Source organism: Biomphalaria glabrata, chromosome 16 (assembly GCF_947242115.1).
Source record: "Biomphalaria glabrata chromosome 16, xgBioGlab47.1, whole genome shotgun sequence".
NCBI classification, from domain to species: Eukaryota; Metazoa; Mollusca; class Gastropoda; family Planorbidae; genus Biomphalaria; species Biomphalaria glabrata.
The window spans coordinates 27,553,247-27,580,619 of NC_074726.1; the positions used below are offsets into that span (position 1 = coordinate 27,553,247).

Here is a 27,373-nt window from a genome sequence, read left to right on the forward strand (position 1 = left end):
AAATACAAAAACAAAATCTAATAAAATACTCCGAAAGTTACAAAATTTAAGACACATCACTTTATCCATTTGCTAGGACCAATTTGTACAAATGCTCCTTGTTTCCTAGTGCTATTAGAGCATGGACTGGGTTGCCTGAGTCAGCCTGGAAAACTAATGACTTGGCAGAATTTAAGTCATTGATTACCATGCATGACTAGATTGGCCTAAGAACACGCGTAAGACGTAATCATCATATTTTTTTTTGAAGTAACGTCTGTATTTCATAAGATAAGATAGACTTGATAAGAAGTTTGAGAAAGTATCCTTTTCAATGACGTAATGGTCATCTGTATCTATGGTCAACTTTAACGAGGGTATCATGTGACACGATTTAACCGAGTGCTTCAATGGGTCTCGCGCCTGGCAGGGGCCCCGCGCAATTTACATAAACCATATCACTATCAGTCATGGTTCTTGTCACAGGCTTTGAAGGATGTAGGACATAATGAGTTAACATATTTAGTAGGTTTATCGTACGATGGACTTCACTTAACTCATAAAACCTATAAGGTTTGAGTCGCTTCCTATTCATGCTGTATATCAAATGTTGGTATAATGATGTAATTCATAGTAATAGTGTTTATTGTAAAACAAATTATAAGAGGAGACCTCGCAAACATTCATTAAATTGGGCCCCGCAATTCGTAAGGTCGACCCTGCTTTCCTCTATGCCAGAGAGGGCGAAATGGCGCCTGAGTTGAACTTTATAACGCTAACCGGGGGCACCTCTGTTACACAGTCCTCCTTTAAGTTCGCCAAAGACGAGAGCTCTCACAAAGACTGCGGGACACGCATTTGAGAACAAAAGGAAAGTCCTTATTGAAGACAGTCGCAGGAGACGCAAAGAAATCTTAAATAGACCGAGGCGGACAACGGCTTTGCCTGCACTAGGTGCGGAAAAAATATGCAGGTCGCAACTGGGTTTACGTGGTCAAATGATACACTGCACTCGTCCTTAATCTTAGGAATCAAAGACATCGCCATTATGGACATTTGTTTAAAAATCATGTTGAGATAATTAAAAGAAAAATAAGTTAAATGTTAGGTATGTCCTACGTGAAGCCAAAACATTATTGGAAAAGTATTGGCTCATTAGGTTTTCAGAAAAATCATTCGGGAATATCATTACACTAAAATGGGAAAATTATATTGTATGCAAAAGAAATACTCAAGAATTATGCCATCTGTGTTTAAGGAAAAGCAACATAATACGGCATAGACACTCGGAAAACATGCATGCAGGAATGAATAAAATTCCTTGCGCTAGCGGCATCCCCTTTTTTTCTACGAAAAGGCAAAATTGATCTTGACCCCTATATCTTACCCCCTCCCCCCAGCCTTTTTTTTACACTCACCCTCCTCTATCAAAGCTAGTTACATAATAGATCTTATCTTTCACTCTCGCGCAAACCAATCGTGCTATTCATAGTAGCCTACCCACCACAAGCATTACGGAATAGGCTAAATAGAGGATAGGGAAAAAATATCCGCTAAAAATATCTTCCCCATTTCCTGATTACCGATAGCTTTAGTAAATACATCCAGGCTTTACTTAGATCTACGTCCGTCATCCGTATCGGAAATTTCCAAAAAGCGTTTGATTTCCAAGAAAATCATGTCAACAAAAGCTGTGAGTATTATTACAGCGAGAAAGTATCGTCTGCTAACTTTTTTTTATAGAATGAAAGCACATTAATTCTAAACCAATTGTTTCAGCTGCTTCTTATATAAGACTTATGTTTAATCTGTTAGAAACATTCAATTGGAATACTGAACAAAACAATAAAAAAAAATAGTAACAAAAAAAATGATTTTAGTTACTCCATGTGGCCAGGATACTTCAAGTGAAATATTTCAAACTTGTATTTTTTAATACTGCCAAGTAGGTAAATGAGTATTTGAATAATTCACTTTACGTTTTGATATGAAAAAGAAAATGCTGTCAATTAAATAATGTATCATATTGATAACATTTTGTTTTCACTAAGTCGACAGTGACTTCTTAAAGAATATCATTTTAATTGCACATTCAATTTCTTGCTTTAAAAAACAACTTATAAAATGATTGTTTTTATCATATGATAATTTCATTCAATATGGGCTTTAATATTTCAGATTCATGAGACAGTGGTCTGGTTTTCATTTAATGTGTTTCTATATTTTGTTGTTGTTGTTGTTGGTGGTTTTTTACTTCGACGTGTGGTATGCTCTGCGGATTGTCGAAATCTGCCACAGCTTGCCCTCCTGTGGGAGTTTTTGTGCTAGAGAGTAGCCTAATAATCTCCAATTAACATTAAAATATTAAGACCAAGTCAAAAATTTTAGAAACAGTCTAGCACTGGTACTTGGTACGAGTTAATTAATTACTAAAGAACAATGTTCTTACAGCCCCGTATGAAAATGTGGTATTTAAAAAAAAGTAGGTTCCTGTTTGTTGAACAGTTGAATAGACTAAATGTGTGCCTTTAGTTGTATAGTAGTATTTTCTGTATTGTGTATTTAAGTATTCTTATAATTGTGTCGGTTTTTTAGTTATTTAGTTGTGTAGTCTTTTAATTCTCTAGTTAGTTTATCAAACCCTGGTTTCCGAATCCCGCCAAAATGGTGACGGAAATAGATGGTAGGTCCACCGGAAATGGTTGTTTATATGGCGAGCTTCCGGATGCAATTTAGATATACGTGATATAGGTTTCACTGACCATGGTAGAAGAACTCTGTGTCTAGTAAGTATTTTAGATCATTTGGAAACACGTGAATAAACTTAAGAAGGTAATTATATTAAGGCCTGTCTTTGAGTTCGGATGTTAAGCAGGAGTGTAATATTTCACGTGACTACGAAGTCCTGGCTGTGATCTAAATATTTTGCTAAACCCAGCGCAGACATAACCAGTGTCCGTGGTCGATTTAGGATCTCTTTTTGCGGTCTACTCCTGTCTACCACAGTAGAGTTCCTATTAGTTTCAAGCGTGTATCCTACGGCCTTTGTAAGAGATCTCCAGGTGTCTGGTTCGGTAATACTAATTCAAATAAAAAAATTTTTAGTTCAATGATAAATTTATAATTGTTCAAGCGTTTCTTAATTTTATCATCAGCACTTTGTATTGCTCTAGACTAAATCTTTCAAGCCAAAACAAGAAATCCAATCAATTCAAATTAGTTCATGCAAGTTTTTTTTTTTAGCCATCTACCGACAGTTTGAATATAAAATGTAGCTTTTTTTTTAATGGGAAAAAAAATGGCGTCTTTCCGTCTATTAGGTAAACATAGTTAATGCGAACTGCGCATGTGTACAATGATTTTCTAAAAGGTAATGGGGGATTTGCAAAATACTGTCTTTAAAATAGTTTTCTTGAAAAACAAATGATTACATAATAATTTTGTTGATTTTTTAAAAGAAGAATAACATTTAAAAACAAAAGAATAATATTTGTAAAAAAAATTTTAATTGCCAATGAGAACTGGTTTCGTGCGTCTGTCTTATAGTTTGCAACAATAATATCGATCGCCTTATGATAATGATAGTTTAATTCAAAATGATTCTTACAACTAATGTTTTTACATGTAGTCACTTCGTGATAAAAGAGACAGGAGTTATGTATTTATGTATTCATATATTTATCTATTTATTTATTGTTGAAATTTTCTGATAGGCTTCGTAGAATAATTCAATAATGAACATTAATTCACAATTAATAAACATTTTATTTTTAACTCTCTCTCTCTCTCTCTTTTTTTATCACATTCTCTATCTCACTAAATCTCTCTTTCTCTCTGTCACTGTCCACTTCTCTCTCTATTTCACAGTATTTCTCTCCTTTTCTCTTCTTCCCACTCCTTTCCACTCTCTCTCTCTCGCTCTCTCCCTCTCCCTTTCTCCTCTCTCTCTATCCTACTATCCATTTTCTCTCCATATTACTCTCTCCTTCTCTTTTCCTCTTCCTTTCTTCTCTCGTTCAAATTTTACCTCATCTCTCACTCTCATCGCTGTCTGTCTGTCTCTCTATGTCTGTCTCTCTCTGTCTCTTATTGTCTGTCTCTGTCTTTCTTTCCCTATGTTTTGTCCACTGCACATCCTTTGACTTTAGGTCTAGATGTAATTCCCCAAATATTTTCGCAGGAAATTGCTTATTTCGTAATTTAGTCAGAATAAAAACTTTTTACGGTAAATGATTTTCAGCTAGTGACATCAGTTCTTTAAAAATCATTCTCGAATACAATTCTTAGCGCATTTTAAAACACAGCTCTATTAATGTACTGATGGTGACACAATGGGAATTGAACTCCCAACCCACCGGAGTGTTGACACAAATTATGTATCAACCAAATTAAATGTCTTTTCAAACAGGGGGAGGAGTAGGTGCGGCAAATATTCTTCTTTAGACTTGTTACGTTGGCTGAGTGGTAAAACGCTTAGCAACCGAAACAGGGGTCCAGGGTTCGAATCATAGTGAAGACTGGGATTTTTTAAATTTTGGGCTCTTTAAGGCGCCTCTGAGTCCACCAAGTTCCAAATGGGTACCTGACTTTAGTTGGTTTAGGCAGTTGGTCGTTGTGCTGGCCACATGACACCCTCGTTAACCGTGGGCCACAGAAACAGATGACCTTTGACTATAGGTCTGAAAGGTCTGAAAGGTGGTCCACTAGAATCATACGTAACCATCACAACGACAAAACATCCCTAAACATATCAGAATTCGTATATCGTTTCATTTCCATCGTCTCTTACCAGGGCTATTAAATATTTGCCAGTTCTTTTGATTTTGAACTAGCGGATTTGAGTCTGGCACCCGTCTTTACCAAGAGTGAAAAGAAAAAGATTTTCATGAACTTACCGATGTCTAAAATTAAAATTACTTGGCTCGGTACTCGAGGAAGACTTCAGAGAATAATTAACTCGAGGTCTGGAGGCGATCGTGATAAGGGTTAAGTGTTAAATGCTGCCTGGTCGTGTGGTTTGGGCTCTGGACTGTCGATGGCCTCGGGTTCAAATCCTGCTCACCTCCATTTCCACTCTCTCTCTCTCCCTCTACCTTTCTCCTCTCTCTCCCTCCTACTGTCCACTTTCTCTCTATATCACACTGTGGGAGATTTGGGCTAGGATGTAATTATCTTTCATTCTGGAAGAAGATCAGAAACGTAAAACAAACAAAACTAAAAAACTCCGAAGTCTGGATTTAAAAAAAACAACACATAAACTCAGGATCTGTGTTGCCGATTTAAACCACCCCGTCTTGTGTAATGTTCCCACCTTGGCTGCCAATTCGTCCCCCCCCCCGATATAGATCCTTGCCATATGACGTAATTCAAAGAAAGTTTCTTCGGGAAATGCCTGTTGGCTCTCGTGTGTATTTCAAACGTCTCACCAAATCAGACTTTGTGGTATTGGACTAAGTAACAAACGTAAGTCACTGGTGAGTAAACACAAGTGGACATCGTACTATCGAAACATTGAGCGTATTTAATTTTCGATATAGTTACTGCTGCCAAACTTTTGTTTGTTTTTTAATTGATTTCAATAACTAATGAATAATTTAACTAGTTAGGCACGAGTAGGGTGCGATGGCGTAGCTTGGAATTCGACATAATTTGGGGGCCGGGGGGGGAGCTTGGTTTCTTTGGGGGGGGGGCCTACAATTTGCATAATATTTAATGTAAAAAAATTCAAACACTCATTTGGGGCCCCCCTCAAGAAGAGGGGGGGGGCGGAGGATTTTCAAATTCCCCCCCCCCTCTTCCACCCTAGCTACGCCATTGATAGGGAAATGGGGGGGGGGAGTAAATATCCCAGTAGAACGAATGATATACAGTTATAACTTCTTCTTTGGCTTCGGCTATACCTTAGTCAGTTTGAACCGTTGGGGCAACACACAAGATGTCGGCTGTCTCTTTCTGTCTCTTTCCATTCCTCTCTGTCTTGGCAGGATTTGAGTCGCTTTCAATCGCAGGCCTGTCCATTCTTTAATGCAGTGGCGTAGTTAGGGTGTTTTGATGGGGGAGGGGTGTCCAAATTTGAGAATCCTCCCGGGCCCCCACTTTAGGGGTACCCTATATAAGTGTCCAAAATTTGTTTTTAAATTAAATATTATTATGTCATGATGTCAAATGTCAAAATGTAGGGACCTCTAAAGAGGTCGGACTACCGGCTCTCAATTCCCTACCTACGCCACTGTTTTGATGTCTTCCCGTCTTTTCTCTTGTCTGCCTCTCTTTTTTTTCCCCCTGGTACCGTTCCCTGCAGAAAGTGTTGAGAAATAATTAGATTAATAATAGACTTTGTCGATAATAAAGGAAACAGTATAATGACTGCGAATATTGTTTTTGTTTTTACTGCGTCTGCACAGAGAGTCAGACTATCAATCGATAAGAGGTACAATATGAGGTCATCTATAAGATTAAAGTCTCTCCCGAGAAATACTAAGTTCTTATTACTAATTCTTGGGGGGGAAAAGTGATGTCTGTTTTTCCTGGGAATAGTCCCTTGAACACCTTCGCCCTAAAACTGAATTCAAGTGTTTACATTGCATGGGACATCACTCCTTGCAACAAGTTTCAGTTGCCATTGTGAGACCTTTTTTTTTTTTTTAGGAATTTCTTTGGGAAAACATAGGTTTGAGATAAAAAAATCGGACATCTAAATTATCTGTCAACAGTGAATTACAGTTTTGAAACAAGTGTGTATACAATGGCACGTCTACTTTATTCTAGTAAATTCTATTTATTGAATTCACCTGTCTGTCACCCCCACACACACACACCTTTTATTGCCCAATGTAATCAATACTTTTGTTTTCAAAAAGCTAAAGGGACATTACTTCTTACATTGCATTGTCGTTCTGTGCTGTAATGTAGAGTTACCGATCTTCGTATGGATACTGTGTGTTTTTATGCATACTTCGTCATGGTATGATTAGGAATTAGTTATTTGTTTCTTAGAATGGGAAAGTTATTGAGACAATGACGCGACTAATAAAAACCATACCAGGTACTGAGGAAAAATAGCGAAATGTTAACAGACGACTTTTGACGGCTTCAGAGAGAGGCAGCTTTTTATGGACGTAGAGATTTAGCCTGACGACATTCGACAGTTCCCTTCGTTTTTATTAAACTTCTTGTTCGACATTCGCTATCAGCGTTGACTAACTTATTTTGTTGGCGTTTTGCCCGTGTTAGTTGATTTCGTTACTTGAGGGTTACCTCCGTCTGACTTATTTGCTTAAGACACAGCACGGAAGCGCCTAAGCCTAACAGGATGCAGGTCTTTAGTCCGTATTAAATGATTACGGTCAACTTGCATGATGGCATTATTATATTTCTCTGTCAACTCATCACATTGGCATCACCAGTCACATGATGAGAGTGGTATAGATTATATTTGGGGTGGAGAGTTCTTAATTTATTAACGTTAACAGGTGTATGATAAGTTAGTGTACATTGCATTTTTTATTTTAAAAGAAGTTAAAATAATTTTGAATTTAATCAAAGTTGCTGAAATAACTTAGCTATTGGTTTCCGGGGCAGTGGACTACATTATAAATTAAGCATAGACTTGTATTGATTTCTGTCAGTCAGATATATGGCTCTGATATCAGCAGGATTTCGGTACTATTTGATCACTGACCTACATAAGCCATGTCTTCCCAGAGAAATTGCAACTCTAAAAATACTTGTTTCAACATTCATTACCGTGAATAAATAGGTCACTACGTCAGCTTAAAAAGTTCTCTTTTTTTTTTTCTACGAGAGCGAAATTCCCCTTTCAGACCTTGCGATCTATAGGGCAGATGATGTAAAGGTCATCTGTTACTTTGGCCAACGGTTAACGAGCAGGGTGTTATGTGTCCGGCACAACGACCAACCGCCTTGACTTTTCTCCAACTAAAGTCAGGTATCCATTAGTGTTGGTGATCTTTGGATACATTGTGGTGAATATCCTATTTACCTTCACCTATCACTTAGTCTGTTGGGCCGTTGGGTCACCACACAAGATCTGTTGACCGTCTTTCTCCATTACTGTGTCTTAGTCTTTGGATAGAATATCTTTCAATCTTTACATCATCTGCCCTATAGATCGCCCGTCCATTCTTTTATGTTGTCTTCCCATTGTATTCTTTGTCTCCCTCTTCTTCTTTTTCCTGGTACTGTTCCGTGAAGGAAGGTCTTTGCGAGCCCCCGACGACCTTGTCCTATGGCCATAGAGTTTTTAGTTTGCGTTCTTTGACAGTAGTTAGGAGATCATTGTAGGGTCCAATCTACTATTCCTATTTCTAATGTCTATGATCTTTCTGTAGCATCTGAATTCCATTGCTAGGATCCTCTCTCTAGTTCTGCAGCATATAAGAATATGACCTTTGAAGCTAGTCTCTCTAAATACGTAGTAATGAAGTGTTAACTCTTTCTCTCCTAACTAACGATACCAACGTTGATTCCACCAGAATGTGGTAAATAATTACGGAGGGAAAGAGTTAAGGAAATGACATACATGGGGTAAAAAAATGAAATGATAAAAATTTGTTGGCAAACAGGTGTTGATCAAAAGGTAAGAATGTGGTAAATGCATAATGTGAACAAATGGTAAGTACGTGGTAAGCTTCTGGTAAACATGTAATCAACATTGGATACACGTTTCGTTACCACGTGATAGTATAAAATTTACGTTTTTCTTTGTCCTTGCTCTCCAAGTTTGTATTGATGAACACTGTAGATGAATGAGCCTCACCAAAAACAAACTGTCACGTGATGTCCATAAATAAAACATTTTTTAAAAAGTACGATCACGTGATATCCTTGATTCATTCAAATGGACCTCATGCACCAATCGTAAACAAACAACATTTAGTCACGTGATAATAGTGATGAAACAACGGGAAAAAAAACTGTCACGTGATAGCCCTTGTGTATAACGTAATTTGTATAGCAGAGATAGAGAATCACGTAGCTAAATGTTGTTTGTTCAAGATTGGTGAATGAGGTGCATTAGGCCGTAAGTTGTATTTTTTTTTTAAGTATGGGGAAGCACGTGGGTTAAGTAATATTTGCTTACGAGTGGTGAATAAGGACATTTAATTTTGATAAGGAAGGCTACGTTTCATTTGACCGTCACTTTTCCCTTTACTATCTCTCTTTTATTTTATTCACTGTGTACATTATAAATACATTTTTAACCATAACTTTTGTTGCTTGTTTGCAGATCTGTTCTGTTTCAAGACGCCTTGTGTTGTGTGTGGAATAACTTATCGTATCAAGCAAACCATCTAACGCTGAGGTAGACTGTCAGCTTACGCCACAAACAAATAGTGCCGTTTACCCAGCAATGCGAGCACCAACGAAAATTTCCGGTATTATGAAGTGTGATAAAGGAAACAAGGCTCTAAAATCCAAATCTTACAGCAGTGAATCCCATGAAAACTATACTCTCTCAAACTTTATTTGGCAGGATTAAAGTAAATAAGAAACCTCTACAAAAATCACAGTAGCCGAGAGGTGCTACACTGTAGTAACTGATTGTTACTTGTTCAAATCCCTACTACACCTTGAGAGATTTGAACCAATGCTACCGATCGTTACAGAGGAGTAGAAAATAGTTGCTACCTCAAGCTTCCTTACTCAATTTGGGAGATTTGAACCAATACGTTAGACAAGACAATCTCATTGCTACTTCCTCAAGCTCCCTTGACACCACACTTTTGGAGATTTGAACCAATACGCTAGACAAGACAATCTCATAGCTACTGCCTCAAGCTCCCTTGATACCACACTTTTGGAGATTTGAACCAATACACTAGATAAGACAACCTTATAGCTACTTCCACACGCTCTCTTGAAACCACCCTCTGTGCAATGTTCTGAACCATTTACGACAAACCAATATATCTTTTAACTATCATACAAGAAAACTGTTTAAACTTAATTTAACTAACATTATCAGCTTCAACAGAGAAAAGGAAACATCTACAATGATTAGACAGTGTTTACCATGGCGTATTTCGGAACAATGTCCTATTGCTTATTGCTTGTTTTATACTGTATCAGTCTTCTGCTAATTTTGGTTTTTCAGATTTGGCGCAACCAATGTATAGTGCTTTTCAAGAATCTGAGTGGCATTCCGGCCGCATTGACTCGGTTAGACCCGGAAGAAGATCTGATCAGTGGCTCAAGTGAATAACCGTTCCAAGAGAAAGGATATCAACAAACCCTATAGATCTAGATCTATCAAGAGAGTTTTTCTAACTTTTTGTAGCCTTACAATACTGCCCTACTTAGAAACTATAATATACCGAAACGAAATATTTTTTTTCTGGAAATAGTCCGAAAAAAAACAAACATCGTTCAAGTTGTAAAGAACAACAGCGGTCAATTTCCAAGACATGTCGTTGTTACACAACATAATTGCATCGAGAATTTTTCAAGAACAGATAACTTTGTGTGCACTATTGTCATGAAGGAAATTTAGTTGCTAACTACGAGAGCTCCAGAAGAAAAAGGAGAATAGAAATAAAAGAAAGTATAAGATATAGATCTATCTCATTACAATATATATTTACTGCAGTGGATCTCAAATTTTGACTTTAGGAGTCCAAAGAACTCATCGCATACCTAAAAGCATCAATAAAGACAAAGCATAAATACACCCTTCTTTTTTAACTTTTATCACTTCAATCCGAGAATCTCTGAATAACTCATTCTGACGTTGGATTATTTGTTGGTGAGAATCTCTGAATAACTCATTCTGACGTTGGATTATTTGTTGAAAATGGTGTATATGGGACCAATTGGATACGAACTCCTCCTCATTGCCTACATTGTCTGCACATTTTTGTTGCTGGTGCTTCAAGTCCGTAGAAAAACTGCCAAGCCTTTCATTTTGTGTTCCGGCGAAATGTACCCTGAAATGCGGCATCCATACCTCAGGCCGGAAGTTCACCATCCTAACCCAGTTTTGACAGGAGCAAATAACTCTACCTCCGGGAACATTGTCATTACTATCGATGAATCTGAAATATAATTTGTTTTCTACATGGCTGTGTTTACCGATACTAGTTTTAGCTTAGCTTAAAAGTTAAGAGTATAATCAAATGTTGAATCTATCATCAATTTGGCCGAACTTTATCAACTCACTCCGTCTGTCTGTCCGTCTGGGCAGAATCTTGTACACGTTTTTATAATTCTCTCACTTCGCATTCTCGAATCAAGTTAAAACTTTGCACAATTATTCAGAGTCGGCGACATGAATTAATCAAAAAATTATCTAATCACTCAGTCGTAAGTAATTAATTTTGTTTTATTTTGAAAATGTACAAAGCTAACGGGAGATAAGTCTTGCAATAATCAGAAATAATTCAGCGATTGAAAGGTGCTCTCCCCCTCCCCTCCCCCTTAGCACGAATGGAGCTCTTCTTCTTCTCAGCATACAAGATTGCAGACGTGTAAAAGCTGCAGGACCAGGAGATTAACTTCGTTATTGTGTACAGCTATCATTGCTTCAATATGATTGGTGCTATTTCACCCAATAGTTAAGTAAACGTAAGTTCCCCTTTCAGACATTGCGATATTTGGGGCAGACGATGTTAAGGTCATCTGTTTCTATGGCCAACGGTTAACGAGCAGGGTGTCATGTGGCCAGCTCAACGACCAACAGCCTTTACTTTCCCCCAACTAAAGTCAGGTACCCATTAGAGTTGGTTAGACTCAGGGGCGCCTTAAAAATACTGAAATTCAAAATCCCAGCCTTCACCGAGATTCGAAACCAGGACCTCAGTTCGGAAGTATTTTTCATATTCAACTTGTTCAAAGATCTGGCCATGTAGAAATATTTCAAACGATTCAGTAAATATCAAAAAGTCTGATATAATTAAAATCATTACTTCTATAACCATTTTCAATTAGATTTTAATAACCTTTAAACATCAAAAGTCAGTAAGTCAAAACAGAAGTCACTCTTAACATAAGTCATCACTATCAAAGATTGATTTTGGTTAACTTTTGTTGACCCTCGACCTGCTCGATTTGGATTTTTTTAACGATAGACTAATGTCAAAAGTAGTACAGTTCCCCTTTCAGACCTTATGGTCTATATGGTCAGATGATGTTAAGGTCATCATCAACGACCAACCGCCTTTACTTTTCCCCAACTAACGTCAGGTACCCATTAGGGCTGGGTGGACTTGGAGACGCCCGAAGATCCCAAAATTAAAATCCCAGTCTTCACCAGGATTCGAACCCCGGTCCCCGGTTCGGAAGCCAAGCGCTAAACCGCTCAGCCACCGCGCCTCCAATGTCAAAAGTAGCTAACTGAAACTTCCATGCTGCCAACTACATAATTTAAAAAAAAATGTAAGAGTTTGATCTGCAGTGCTAAAGTGCTAAAAGTGCTAAACGTATTCATTAAACTTTTAAAAAACATATCTTTACACTTCCTTTATTTTGTACACCGGTTGCACCAAAGCTTTTTTTTCCCGCTATTAATAAAAATAGCTTACATATTTTAAAAAAAAAAAGATTGCAAATATTTAAAAAATAAATTATTTATTCCACTTCTGTGTACTATTGGACAAATGATATTCTGACATTATTATTTTGTTTAGTTAAAGCAGTGTTTCCCAAACTGTGTTCCGTGGAACCCCAGTGTTCCGCGAGGCCTGAATAGGTGTTCCACGAACTACTGTAAAAATTAACTTGTTGGCCACGACGTGAATTAATCTCTCTAATAAGAAAATAAGCAAAGTGTTCCGCTAAATACTCAGAATGTTCCGAAGTGTTCTGTTATGGAAAAAGTTTGGGAAACACTGGGTTTGAGAATATCTTTTTTACTCTCTTACCCAATCGGAGGTAGCCAGTATTTCAAATTTTAGCAATGTCAGCTCCAAAATATTCTGTAGCCTTTAACCCAAACCGCTTTGACAGCCATGGCCTACCCATTGTCTCTGTAAAGTCTTTCAAGCCGCCCAGTAATAGTTTGTGGAGCAGGAAAATGTCATGATGACAATATGTTTGGTTTTATAATGTTATGATGTATGTTGGTATAATGTTATGATGTATGTTGGTATAATGTTATGATGTATGTTGGTATAATGTTATGATTAAGGTGATGTTAAGTATGATATATTTTCACTCTTAAATTCAAAACAGTTTAGGGTTAGAACTATTTTGTTTAACATATTAATTATTCTTTTGTTACTAACAAAGCGAAAATTTGTTTTTGGCATTAACAAAGAGACAATTCGTTGTTTGGGCTAACAAAGCGACAATTTGTTTTTTGGACCAACAAAGCGACAATTTGTTTTTTGGGGCTAACAAAGCGAGTATTTGTTGTTTAAGGCTCACAAATGACTTTTTTTTTGGGGGGTAGGGGCCTCACAAAACAGCAATAATTTATTTTGGCTCACAAAGCAACAATTTGTTCTTTAGGGCTCACAAAACTTGTATCACTGATAGTTTTATTGACATTATGCTAGCAAGTCAATTTATATCAAACACATTACAATTATATACCACATAAAAAATATTTCTTTCTATTTTCCACATGTAATTCATAAGCTGTAAATACTTGTGTTGGATATTAAGTTATTGAAAACTTTCTATGACAACCTAGGCTTTCATTTTGTGTACATGCTGAAAGATGCTTTTATTTTGTGCACATGTTGAAAGATGCTTTTATTTTGTGTACATATTGAATGACGATTTCATTTTGTGTACATATTGAAAGATGCTTTTATTTTGTGTACATATTGAAAGATGCTTTTATTTTGTGTACATATTGAAAGATGCTTGTATTTTGTGTACATACTGAAAGATGCTTTTATTTTGGGTACATATTGAATGACGATTTCATTTTGTCTACATGTTGAGTGATAGTTGTTTTTTTTTTAAAGCTTTGTTTTAGAAATGTTTTTAAAATAAATGTAGATCTTTTCAATAAAAGAATTCTAAAGTCTTTTAGAAAGAATTTTGTTTTCTGTAGGAAAATCTAGACAATGCTAAATAAAAGAAAATATATAAGCTATCATTAACCAAGGACGATTTTTAATGTAAAGATTTTTAAAATATGATAAACTGTTAGTATATTTTTATATGTTTCTTCAACATAAATATTTTCTTTTGAATACAAGTGGTCATTTTAAATAAATATTCAATTCAGATAGTTAAAATAATTTGCAGATTGTTCAGTTAATTGAATATAATTGTAATATATTATAATATAATTTGTACTCTGCGAATACCAGAGTCAAAAGATCTCCAGCAAATGACACCCACAGAACACTCCAAAACGTGAGACTGAAAGGTTGTGTTATTGTAGTGAGTTTGGTTAAAAGATATTAGTACTAAAGTCTACAAGTTGATTTTGTCTATATTATAAATAACGTTCTATTTAGTATTGTTCCTAAGGAAGTTAATCAAGTTATTTGAAGTCGTATTAGTTAAGATACATCCACAACGGTTTAGTTGTTTACCAGCAGTTTGGTGCTACAAGTCAACGACCTGGTAACAACAGACATACAATTGTAGCAGAAGCTATAATGTTGATCAAGAAGCTATAATGCTGATCAAGAAGCTATAATGTTGATCAAGAAGCTGTAATGTTGATCAAGAAGCTGTAATGTTGATCAAGAAGCTATAATGTTGATCAAGAAGCTATAATGTTGATCAAGAAGCTATAATGTTGATCAAGAAGCTATAATGTTGATCAAGAAGCTATAATGTTGATCAAGAAGCTGTAATGTTGATCAAGAAGCTATAATGTTGATCAAGAAGCTATAATGTTGATCAAGAAGCTATAATGTTGATCAAGAAGCTATAATGTTGATCAAGAAGCTATAATGTTGATCAAGAAGCTGTAATGTTGATCAAGAAGCTATAATGTTGATCAAGAAGCTATAATGTTGATCAAGAAGCTGTAATGTTGATCAAGAAGCTATAATGTTGATCAAGAAGCTATAATGTTGATCAAGAAGCTATAATGTTGATCAAGAAGCTATAATGTTGATCAAGAAGCTATAATGTTGATCAAGAAGCTATAATGTTGATCAAGAAGCTATAATGTTGATCAAGAAGCTATAATGTTGATCAAGAAGCTATAATGTTGATCAAGAAGCTGTAATGTTGATCAAGAAGCTATAATGTTGATCAAGAAGCTATAATGTTGATCAAGAAGCTGTAATGTTGATCAAGAAGCTATAATGTTGATCAAGAAGCTATAATGTTGATCAAGAAGCTGTAATGTTGATCAAGAAGCTATAATGTTGATCAAGAAGCTATAATGTTGATCAAGAAGCTGTAATGTTGATCAAGAAGCTATAATGTTGATCAAGAAGCTATAATGTTGATCAAGAAGCTGTAATGTTGATCAAGAAGCTATAATGTTGATCAAGAAGCTATAATGTTGATCAAGAAGCTATAATGTTGATCAAGAAGCTATAATGTTGATCAAGAAGCTGTAATGTTGATCAAGAAGCTATAATGTTGATCAAGAAGCTATAATGTTGATCAAGAAGCTATAATGTTGATCAAGAAGCTATAATGTTGATCAAGAAGCTATAATGTTGATCAAGAAGCTATAATGTTGATCAAGAAGCTGTAATGTTGATCAAGAAGCTATAATGTTGATCAAGAAGCTATAATGTTGATCAAGAAGCTATAATGTTGATCAAGAAGCTATAATGTTGATCAAGAAGCTATAATGTTGATCAAGAAGCTATAATGTTGATCAAGAAGCTGTAATGTTGATCAAGAAGCTATAATGTTGATCAAGAAGCTATAATGTTGATCAAGAAGCTATAATGTTGATCAAGAAGCTATAATGTTGATCAAGAAGCTATAATGTTGATCAAGAAGCTGTAATGTTGATCAAGAAGCTATAATGTTGATCAAGAAGCTATAATGTTGATCAAGAAGCTATAATGTTGATCAAGAAGCTATAATGTTGATCAAGAAGCTGTAATGTTGATCAAGAAGCTATAATGTTGATCAAGAAGCTATAATGTTGATCAAGAAGCTATAATGTTGATCAAGAAGCTGTAATGTTGATCAAGAAGCTATAATGTTGATCAAGAAGCTATAATGTTGATCAAGAAGCTATAATGTTGATCAAGAAGCTATAATGTTGATCAAGAAGCTATAATGTTGATCAAGAAGCTATAATGTTGATCAAGAAGCTGTAATGTTGATCAAGAAGCTATAATGTTGATCAAGAAGCTATAATGTTGATCAAGAAGCTGTAATGTTGATCAAGAAGCTATAATGTTGATCAAGAAGCTATAATGTTGATCAAGAAGCTATAATGTTGATCAAGAAGCTATAATGTTGATCAAGAAGCTGTAATGTTGATCAAGAAGCTATAATGTTGATCAAGAAGCTATAATGTTGATCAAGAAGCTGTAATGTTGATCAAGAAGCTATAATGTTGATCAAGAAGCTATAATGTTGATCAAGAAGCTGTAATGTTGATCAAGAAGCTATAATGTTGATCAAGAAGCTATAATGTTGATCAAGAAGAGCGGCATATATCAAGACAACAGACCAGATAGTGTCATCATCATTATTACCATCATCACCACCACAACCATCATCATTATCATCATCATCACCACCACCACCATCATCATTATCATCATCATCATCATCTGTTTCTTGACTTTCGTCGTAATGGTACCGTGACAGTTCACGTAACCACATAGTACACCTCTAATACATTACTATCTTAAACAACAAATAATAAAAATTTCCTTTTATATAGCGCTAGTTTTACGCTTATGGCATGATCAGAGCGCTATGATCTAATCTCAGTTTGGGGGGAAGGGGTATCTGGAAGAAGTTTTTCCGTGCTGACTAAGTACAAGTCTGCTCAAGTCGGGTGTCAAACCTCAAGCCCCTTCATAGGTAGCCAAGCCAAGTTCAAGCGTACTTAGCCGACCACGCTTCCCACTGTGACTAGAAACATTCTGAAACCTAATTATTATATTTCAATTTGTTTAATTAGTGTTTCCTAAAGGGACACAACATGTTTATTTACAATTCACAAATTTGATTGTTACTTCTTAGTCCGAACCTCAAACCAGGTCGGCTTGTGACGACAGTGACCAGGATTCGAACTCTGGACCAAAGCCGCAAGCAGCACGAACGAGCAGTGTATACTATCTGATGTTTCTGAACCTCGCCTCAAAGCTTAATATGGGCTTATATACATAGCCTACATACATACATAATACAAACGCATAATAAAGTACATATAATATTTCTATGACTGTAATAATTAAATATGATGATCCAATACCCAATTGTAAGCCGAAGATCTTGTTAAGATGGAGAAAAAAAAACAGAATTACATTATGAAAAGACTAAACATACACCCACTATATATATATACACACTGTATTTTTCAAATTCAATTATAAATTCACAAATGTAGACTTAACATGATGCTTAAAACTTATTAACTCAATGAACCGATAAAAACGAGACGTTTAGTAGCGGAAATGGAATAAAAGTTTTTCATATCTAATTAGCTCCCCTAAATATTTACTCTACTTTGTACAAACTCAAAAGCTTCGAGAATTCAATATATAAGTAAACTTCCAGTTTATACTAATCTTGTCACCCTGATGTATACATCATGTCATTTCCACTTATTATGATTCATATATACATATCCCCAGTATTCATATTTGTATTGCGGTACTAAGTATTGTAGGCTGTAAGCAAAGTCTTTGCTCGAGTGATACTTCCCAGGCTACAAAAACTCGCTGATAGGGTCTATCCAGAATCACAATGCGCCTTTCACCCAGGGAGATCCACAATTGACACGATTTTCTCCATCCGCAAACTTTAGGAAAAGTGTAGAGAGCAAAGGATGTCCATGTACATCGCGTTCATTGACCTGACTAAGGCCTTCAATCTAGTCTGCAGAAAAAATGCCTCTTTAAAATTTTACAGATAATAGGCTTTCCACCCAAGCTGCTATATGTGATCGTCTCTTTCCACCAAAATATGATGAGTAGTGAGCCTGCTCCGAAAGTTTCAGTAGAAACAGCGAGTTAAACAAGGATGTGTCCTAGCCCCAACCCTCTTTGGAATACTTTTTTCACTGCAAATCCACAACGCCTTTGACAAATCCACCGAAGGCATCTATCTCCATTCCAGATTTGATGGCAAACTTCTTAATATTACCAGACAGAGGGGCAAAACTAAAATCAGAACCACCCTCGTAAGAGATATGTTATTTGCGGATGATGCAGCGGTAGTGGCACCCACGCAAGAGGAACTTCAGTCACTAATGTCCCGCTTCTCTAAGGCCTGTAAAGAATATGGCTTGACTATTAGCACGAAGAAAACAAATGTTATGGGACCACCTGCTACAGCACCACCCTCCATTCTCTTAGATGATAACAAGCTGGATGCCGTAAATGAATTCTGCTATCTGGGATCCACAATTCAAGATGACCTGTCTCTAGAAGAGGAGATAAAAAAGCGCATAGGGAAGGCTGCCTCGACCTGTGCTAAAGTCAAGAGTTTGAGAAAACCAGAAGCTCACTACAGCGACCTAATTGAGGCTCTACAAGGCATGAGTACGCTTCTGTACGCAGTGAGTCGTGTACCAACTACACAAAGCAAGAGAGAAAACTAAACTCATTCCATTGGCGCTGTCTTCGAAGGACCTTGAAAATCACATGGAAAGAAAGAGTGTGAAATACTGAGATCCTTGAGCGAACAAGTATTACCCGCATCTTTACAGTCCTTAAGCAACGCCGTCTGCGCCGGATGAAGGGCAATCGCATCCCGAAGGTCATTGTCTACAGGCTACTCGCGTCTGGTTCAAGAAAAACTGGTCGCCCCCACCTCCCTTACATGGATGTAATAAATGGGATCTCAAATCATGAACATCGATACTGACCATTAGGAAGGCATAGCTCTAGACCGCACTAGATGCAGGGAGACAGTGACCAAGAAGGCTATGGACAACGAAAGCATCATTGGTTCCACGACAATTCGTTCACTGACATTTCGTTCACCGACAAATCGTTCACGACTTTTCGTTCACGCGACTATTCGTTCACCAGACATTTCGTTCACCCGACAATTCGTTCACGCGACGTATCGCTCACGGACTATTCGCTCACAGACAACTTGTTCACCGACAACTTGTTCACCGACAGTTGGTTCACGACAAATCGTTCACGCGACAAATCGTTCACGCGACTATTCGTTCACGGCACGGACAAATTGTTCACAGACAAATCGTTCACTGGATAGTAACATATTGTTTATATTATATATTCTCGTCGCGTGTTTAATTTATTTACATTAAAACATTTGTAGCTATTATTTCCAAATGCAAAAAAATTCTAGAGATCAGGTCAAATCCGAGTTTATTTAATTTCGTAGTTGTTGTTGTTGATATTTTGTTAATGAGGACAGTATGTGATAAAAATTAAACTTAAAATAAAAAAAAAAAAAAGAGATCTTACAAGCTAGCTGAAAAATGTAAACGGGCCCTCACTTAACTATAGGTAACATTTTTACTTTCACCTTTAATATACCTTTACACCCCCTCTTTTTTTTTCATCTACCGGGAATCTACCCATTCATCTGGATACTCTATTTAACACCTAGTGGAGTGCTACACAGACTGGCTCCTCTGGAAGTCATAAAACTTTATTGGACATTGCCTATACACATGTTCAATCTGTTAACATTAAAAATATCTACTAGACACTAGTATAGTACTTTCCATCAAGTTTAAAAGAAGTTTTATTTTATTTTTATTTTAGTTAACTTGTTTCTATATGTGACCACCCATTGGTAGACTAATTTGATTGCTTGGACCTCAATAACAAATTTATTGAAACAATTTTTAGCGGGCCCCGAAAGGGGAAAAGACGCTATTAGTTTTGTGCGAAATGTCTGTCCGTCTGACCGTCTGTCCGTCTGTCCGTCCGTCCCGTTTAGATCTCGTAAACTAGAAAAGATATTGAAAATCCGACATCACAATATTTTAGACCATTCAAAGTTCTAATGCAACGGCTACTTTTTTTTTTCTGAAAGCGAAAAATCTAATTTTTAAAATCAGTTATGCAAGCAGTTTTTTAAAAGAAAAAGCTAATTAGTATGCATTATATGTTAGACCTAAGTTAAAACGAATAGTAATCTTGTAAACTTCATTTTGGAAAATTCTTTCTTTATTGCGAAATTTTTTTATTATTTTTTTTTAATTTTAGCATTCGAATTAGAGATTGGGCCTTTTCGAAACAATTACATCAATTATAATACTTCAGTTAGGCCGGTAGAGGCGCGGTGGATGATCGGTAAAGCGCTTGGCTTCTGAACCGGGGTCCCCGGGTTCGAACCCTGGTGAAGACTGGGATTTTCAACTTCGGAATCCTTAGGCGATCTGAGTCCACCCAGCTCCAATGGGTACCTGATATTAGTTGGGGAAAAGTAAAGGCGGTTGGTCTTTGTGCTGGCTACATGACACCCTCGTTAATCGTAGGCCACAAAAAACAGATGAACTTTACATCATCTGCCCTATAGACCACAAGGTCTGAAAGGGGAACTAGTTAGGCCAGGTCCACATCTAACTTTGCATTCACTTGCACCTATCCTTTGATCTGCTGTACCGTTGGGGCACTACACAAGAGCTGTCAACCTTCTTTCTCCATTCTTATCTCTCATTTGTCTTCGATATAATTTCATTTGGATGTTCTTTCTGAAAATATTGAAGCCTGTCTGGATGGACCACTTCGGGGGCCGATTTTGAGTTTGTGTTTCCACACAAACTGTCTTTGTAATCTTGTATTTTGTTGTATTGCGATAGGGAACCAAAATATTTCTTGTGTTGTAATTAGTTTTTCTTTTCTTAGATGTCTTAATTGATAAGTATTAACCTTAGATCTGTATCTAGTGTGTGACGTTCAGAGTTGAACAGTGAAACCATATATTGTACCATATCTAGTATCTAGTACCATTGTAAAAAATCTAAATTATCTCTCGTAAAAACACTGAAAGGATTGTGGAAAAAATACTAGTGTGTCTGAGCTAGCCAGGAAAACCAGTGACTTGGCAGAATGCATGACGCGTAGGACATAATCATCTTTTTAGAAGGAACTTCTGTATTATATAAGATAAGATTTGTTTTTGTTAATAAGATATCAATAAAATGGGTATGTTTTGTTTGTTTGTAAAAAATGTTAATTAAACATCTGGACCGCTATTAAGAAGATAAGCAAATATGGGTAGGTCGAACAAGACTACATGATGGACATGAGTGTAAAAGAAGGCCTACATGTTGAAAGTAAAAATGTTACCTATAGTAAAGTGAGGTCCCATTTAAATGTTTCAGCTTGCTTGTAAGATCTCTTTTTTCTTTTAAGTATATTTTTTTATCACATACTGTCCTCGTTAACAAAATATCAACAACAAACAAACAAAAATTAACAAAAAATTTCGGATCACGCCCGATCTCTAGCAATTTTTTGTTTTTTGGAAATATCCAGTGAACGATTTGTCTGTGAACAATTTGTCTGTGAACGAATTGTTTGTGAACGATTTGTCGCGTGAACGATTTGTCGCGTGAACCAACTGTCGGTGAACAAGTTGTCGGTGAACAAGTTGTCTGTGAGCGAATAGCCCGTGAGCGAATAGTCGGGTGAACGAAATGTCTGGTGAACGAATAGTCGGGTGAACGAAAAGTCGTGAACGATTTGTCGGGTGAACGAAATGCCAGTGAACGAATAGTCGGGTGAACGAAATGTCTGGTGAGCGAATAGTCGGGTGAACGAAATGTCTGGTGAACGAATAGTCGCGTGAACGAAAAGTCGTGAACGATTTGTCGGGTGAACGAAATGCCAGTGAACGAATTGTCGTGTCCCCAGCATCATTGGCCTCAGCACTGGATGTAGAGTGCAATGCAAATTAAGGCCAGCCACTCTACCCTAAGATTAATGTGCTCGAGATAAGGCAGATGTTTCATTATAGAGTTTTCCAACCATTAAAGATAAGAATTAATCTATTTTATGCTAGTAAACTGTGATATAGAATCGGTCTATTTTGTCGTGTTTTATTCTTCAAACTGAATTCATAGAAAACTATTGACTTTTACCGACTACCTGAATGAATGAATGGAGAATAGCTGGGATAAGATATGCGTACATATATTTACAAGCGGTACATGCGTTATCTACATACAAACATGCTTACGGTGAAGAAAGGGACACAGTCATTTTCTTTATTATAACATTTTACCTACGAGTTGTCTTTCTTACTTCGCAGTAGGTTATTTTTTTCTCTAAAACATCTACTATCGGAACTTTAGTTGAAGCAAAACAACTGATGGTCTGAACCCATCCGTGACCTTAATACAAAGCCATTTTATAGAACCAAAGTATACAGACAAGGGGTATGCAAATTACGACCCGCGGGTCACATGCGGCCCGCCGATGTGTTTTATGTGACCCGCGGACACCTACAGAAATCAGTTGTGGCCACAGATTACACATTAATAATTAATATATTAAAAATAGATAATTTAAAATATTTATATAAATTATTGAAACTTATGATTGTTATCACTGATGACGAAGAGGCGAAAGAAACATTGTCACTTCACGTTATTATAACATTCTAAACGTTTAAAGTAAATGAAGATTATTCTTATTGGTAATATTCCCAAAAATATTCAAAGACCCAAATTTCAACCAGTATTTTTACAATGCTATGATAATCTGTGTTGGGTTGGTTTGGAAGAAGTTGATAAGTGTTAATAACTGATGGAGCCCGTCTGAGAAAAACAGTTTGTTTTTGTTTTTTTAATTAAAGAACAATATCCCAATCATACATTTTTAACGAGAAAATTCGCGCAAAGCTGCAAAAGAATATCAACCATATTATTAACTTTAGAATCTCAATGATAAAACTCAACAGAGCTAAAGTTTTAAATACAGGCAGTTCTAAGAAGTACTGAAGATTTGGGGTGGGGGGGGATCCATTGTTCGGTAACACAATCCGTGGCCTAACATGGGCAAGGTAATAGAGAAATGGAGTTCAATTTATTCATTTTTTTTTAAAGAATTCAAGTATTATCAAGGAGGACATTGTTATGTTACTTGAAGGACATTGGATGTAACTTTTTTATTAATATTTCTAATGCAGAGTGGAAGACAGACTTCATGTTTTTTATTGGGAGTATTGCAAGCAACTGAAAACATTTTGGTCATTTTCCTTTGCTGAAAGGTGTAACTATTTCTAACTATTTGGGTTCCATGGTCAAGAACTTGGAACCAGTTTTCAATGCCCTTAGCTCACCATTTAGTGCAGAAACTGATTCTACCCCAGGTGACATACCTCCAAGCAAATTATGACCTAAAAGAGAAGTTCCAGTCATTTCTTCCGCTGGAGTTGTATCAGTGCCAGAAGCTGTATTTTCACACTAAAAATAATTTGAGGCTAAACTTTCACATTGTTTCTGCCAGTTTAGCAGTGAACAAATTTTTTGGGTTGAAAATAAACAAAAGTAAGAACAGATCGATGCTGACTGACTGCAATTTGAAATCAGGATAACAACTAGTAAGCTAATTCCACGGTAATTTCTCAAATTGGGAGTTTAAAAAATGAAATGTAAATGTATAATACAGTATAAATGTGAATTAAAAACATTATACACAGTTAGCAAGCTTATTTTTTAAGTTGTAAATACATATCATATATATGTATGTATATGCGCCCCCCCATCCCCCCCCCCCATTTCGATTTTTTAAAATGTGTCCCTCGAGAGAAAAAGATTGTCCACCCCCTTATATAGACCATGATTATGTGGGAGAAGAGAGAGAGAGAAGAGATGGAGAGAAGACAGAGTGGTGGAGAAGACAGAGTGGGGGGAGAAGAGAGAGAGAGAAGAGATGGAGAGAAGACAGAGTGGTGGAGAAGACAGAGTGGGGGAGAAGAGAGAGAGAGAAGAGATGGAGAGAAGACAGAGTGGGGGAGAAGACAGAGTGGGGGAGAAGAGAGAGAGAGAAGAGATGGAGAGAAGACAGAGTGGGGGAGAAGAGAGAGAGAGAAAGTGACTAGCTTTACAGAGATTAAAGAACAACAGTTACATAATAAAGTACTATAGACTAATGACCTAAACAAAATAATTCAAACAATGCTTGTTAGTTTAAATGTATGTATGTGGAGTTGTGGACCTACAGAGTTTCTATCCGTTTTCTGTAGCTCGGAGCAGGACACGCTTCTACACAGCTCCAGCTTCGAAATTGGCTCCTCGTCGACGGGCTACGCTCCTGATCTCTGAGATGTACACCACATCGACCTAGATAGAGGTTCGCTCCACCATCCCAGGTTCAACTTTCGGTCTACAAGCTCATGTATTAGTCAAGTGCGCGGGAAACACGAAGTCTCACCATTTCGTCGTCTGCTGTCAGATCCAATTAGAAGCACGTTACCGCTTGGACAAGACGCTGCCTTAGCAGTGGCGTCACACGGGGAGGTGCTGGGGGGAGAGAGGGCCGCACACCTACCCTAATGACACCACCGGTCCTTAGCATAAATTTTAAACACACACACACACACACACAACACGCACACACAGTGTATAACTTGCAGTTCACAGATTTAAAACATCTTTAGAACTATTAAGATTCTGCAGAAGTAACCTAATATTGTGGACGCGTTTTGCACCCTAGAAAGTGCTGAAAAAAAACCCACTAACAGATCACTTCGTGTGACAAAAACTGTAAAATCTGTCATACATTATTCAATACACAGCTCTGAACATACACAAAGACATATGTGCTTAAAATGACAGTTTAAACTTAGCTGACAGGCGCAGAAGACGGAAAGAACTTAGACACCAGCGGACAACGGCTTTGTCTGCACGGAATGCGGAAAAATTCCCGGAAAATATATAGGTCGCAACTGGGTTTGCGTTGTCATGTGAAACACTTCACCCATCCTTAATCTTCGGTATCGAAGACATTGCCATTATTATTAAACTTATTTGACTTATAATTTTAAACCCAGATTCATAAGATGCTCCTTTCTTTTTTAAAGTTATTTTAAACCACTATTAATAAATAACTCGTAATTGTACCCAGATTCATAGTTTAATCGGTTTTCGTATAATTATGAATCCAAATTCAAAATATGCTCGAGTTGATTGATTCACTGGAAGAAGAATTTTCTGCAAGAGTAGTTAGGCCTGCTGAGGACAAGGCTAACACTAACTGCACCTTTGTTCGCAGCTTCTGACCGACAGAGAAGTCTTGGCTTAGTGCATCGCTACCACCCCAGGCCTGGGAGGGTGTGAAAGTAAGAATAAATGAGTGAGATATCCTCTCTCTCTCTCTCTCTCTCTCTCTCTCTCTCTCTCTCTCTCTCTCTCTCTAATTTAATTGACATGACACTTTAAAAAAAAAACGAGGTGTTATCCAAGAGAGGTAACTGCGGACAGACATTTATCATTTTAGACAAAATGAGTTATCTTTTCCTTGCCATGTAAATGCACTGTCGAATGTCGTTGAACGACAAAGCGACAATGGGGAGAGAGCAACTTTGTTGCGTTATATCCTCTTACATGGCAAAACCAGTGGCGTAGCTAGGGATTTTGGGGCCTGGGGTGTTGGGCTTGACCTCTTTAGGGGCCCCTGCATTTTGATATTCGACATCATGACATGAGATAATGGCGTAATATTTAAGGTAAAAGCGAATTTGGAACACTCATTTGGGGGCCAAACCTAAAACCTTTTAGTGCATGAACAAGAAGGGTATGTCCTAGAAAGTTGATATTCGGCAAACAGAAAGTGTTCTGAACTAACATAAACACAGTGGCGTAGTTAGTGTGCGAGAGGAGGGGGGAGAATTGGAAAACCCCTCTGGGCCCCCACTTGTGGGGGGCCCTCAAATGAATTTTTTTTACATCGAAAATTTAATATTAAGCAGCTTCTGGGGCCTCCAAAGGCGTCACTAAATAGCAGGGTCGGATTCAACCGTTGTGGGGCCCTATGCGAAACGTATTTCGCGGGGCCAAGTTTGGGTAGGGATACGGATAATAAGTGAAATTTAAGATAGTAATTGGTAAATCGACAGGAGGCTGCGGAAATTCCTATTATAAGTTATAAAATGGTTTAATCCAATTTTTTACATCTAGATTTAGCGCGGGTCCTTTGAAAGTGCGGGGCCCACTGCTGTCGAATTGGTTGCATTGGCCTAAGCCAGCCCTGCAAAATAACGGCGTATGCTACGCCGTGGGTCGACTAGTTATTATCATTATGTTAGAATCGAACGAGTGTTCATTCTCTGGCACTGCCAGGGTCGAGTTTCGCTAAAGAGAAACAAAATTCATCGTAGTCCCTTTATCAGTGTCCACTGAGGACTTTTCTGGTGATGTGGCAGGTCTGCAGCAGTACCGCCCTCTGACAGGCAACGAGAATTTTAGGAATGTTAATAAGAGCCTTGAAGGTAACTGTGGGGTCAGTTGTCATTATCCTTTCGGTTGATATAATAATGGGGTATATAATATATTGTTATTTTATATAACTTTCAAAATTGCTTTTCTTTGTTTTTCTATTTCAGTTATTCTTAAATTATGAGACAGTGGTTTACAGATGTCAATAATTGTAGCGATATTTTTTATTTTTATTTTTGATAAACAGCAGATAAAGGTGATTAAAATGTACATTTTTTTTAAAGTCAAAATAGGCCTGTCTCAGTATAGTAAGTGATCAGTAGACTCGTGAACCGTAACCTGTCTAGTACTTCTAATGATTCAAATGTATTATATTGATCAAATTATGTGTCAAAGCCAAGTGTTGGTGCAGTAATTTTGAAACTTTGTTATGGTGACCTTTTATTATTATTATTATTATTATTATTATTATGTTAGAAATGAACGAGTAGTCATTCTCTGGCGCTGCCAGGGTCGAGTTTCGCTAAAGAGAAACAAAATTCATCGTAGTCCCTTTAACGGTTTCCACTGAGGAATTTTCTGGTGATGTGGCAGGTCTGCAGCAGTACCGCCCTCTGACAGGCAACGAAGATGTTCCTAGGAATGTTAAGGGCCTTGAAGGTGTCTGTGAGGTCAGTTGTTATTATCCCCTCGGTTGATATAACAATGGGGTATATTGTTATTTTGGACAATTTCCATAGACGCTTAATCTCCAAGCCTAGGTTCCCATATTTCCTTTGTTTTTCTATCTCAGTTTTTCTTAAATTATGAGACAGTGGTACGGCGATATCGATAATGGTAGCGGTTTTTTCTTTTTTATCGATGAACAGCAGATCCGGGCGATTGAAATCTACCGTTTTGTCGGTCAGAATAGGCCTATCCCAGTACAGCAGATGATCAGTAGAC

The 27,373-nt window shown here is 37.1% G+C and overlaps 1 long non-coding RNA gene across 1 annotated transcript; it reads left to right on the plus strand.

The window, feature by feature from the left end:
• Positions 1–1,955: 1,955 nt before the first annotated feature.
• LOC129923402 (uncharacterized) lies at positions 1,956–13,972 on the plus strand. The gene is made up of 2 exons (XR_008775360.1): positions 1,956–2,765; positions 9,230–13,972. It is a non-coding gene; the product is annotated as an uncharacterized LOC129923402 (long non-coding RNA).
• The last annotated feature ends 13,401 nt before the right edge of the window (positions 13,973–27,373 follow it).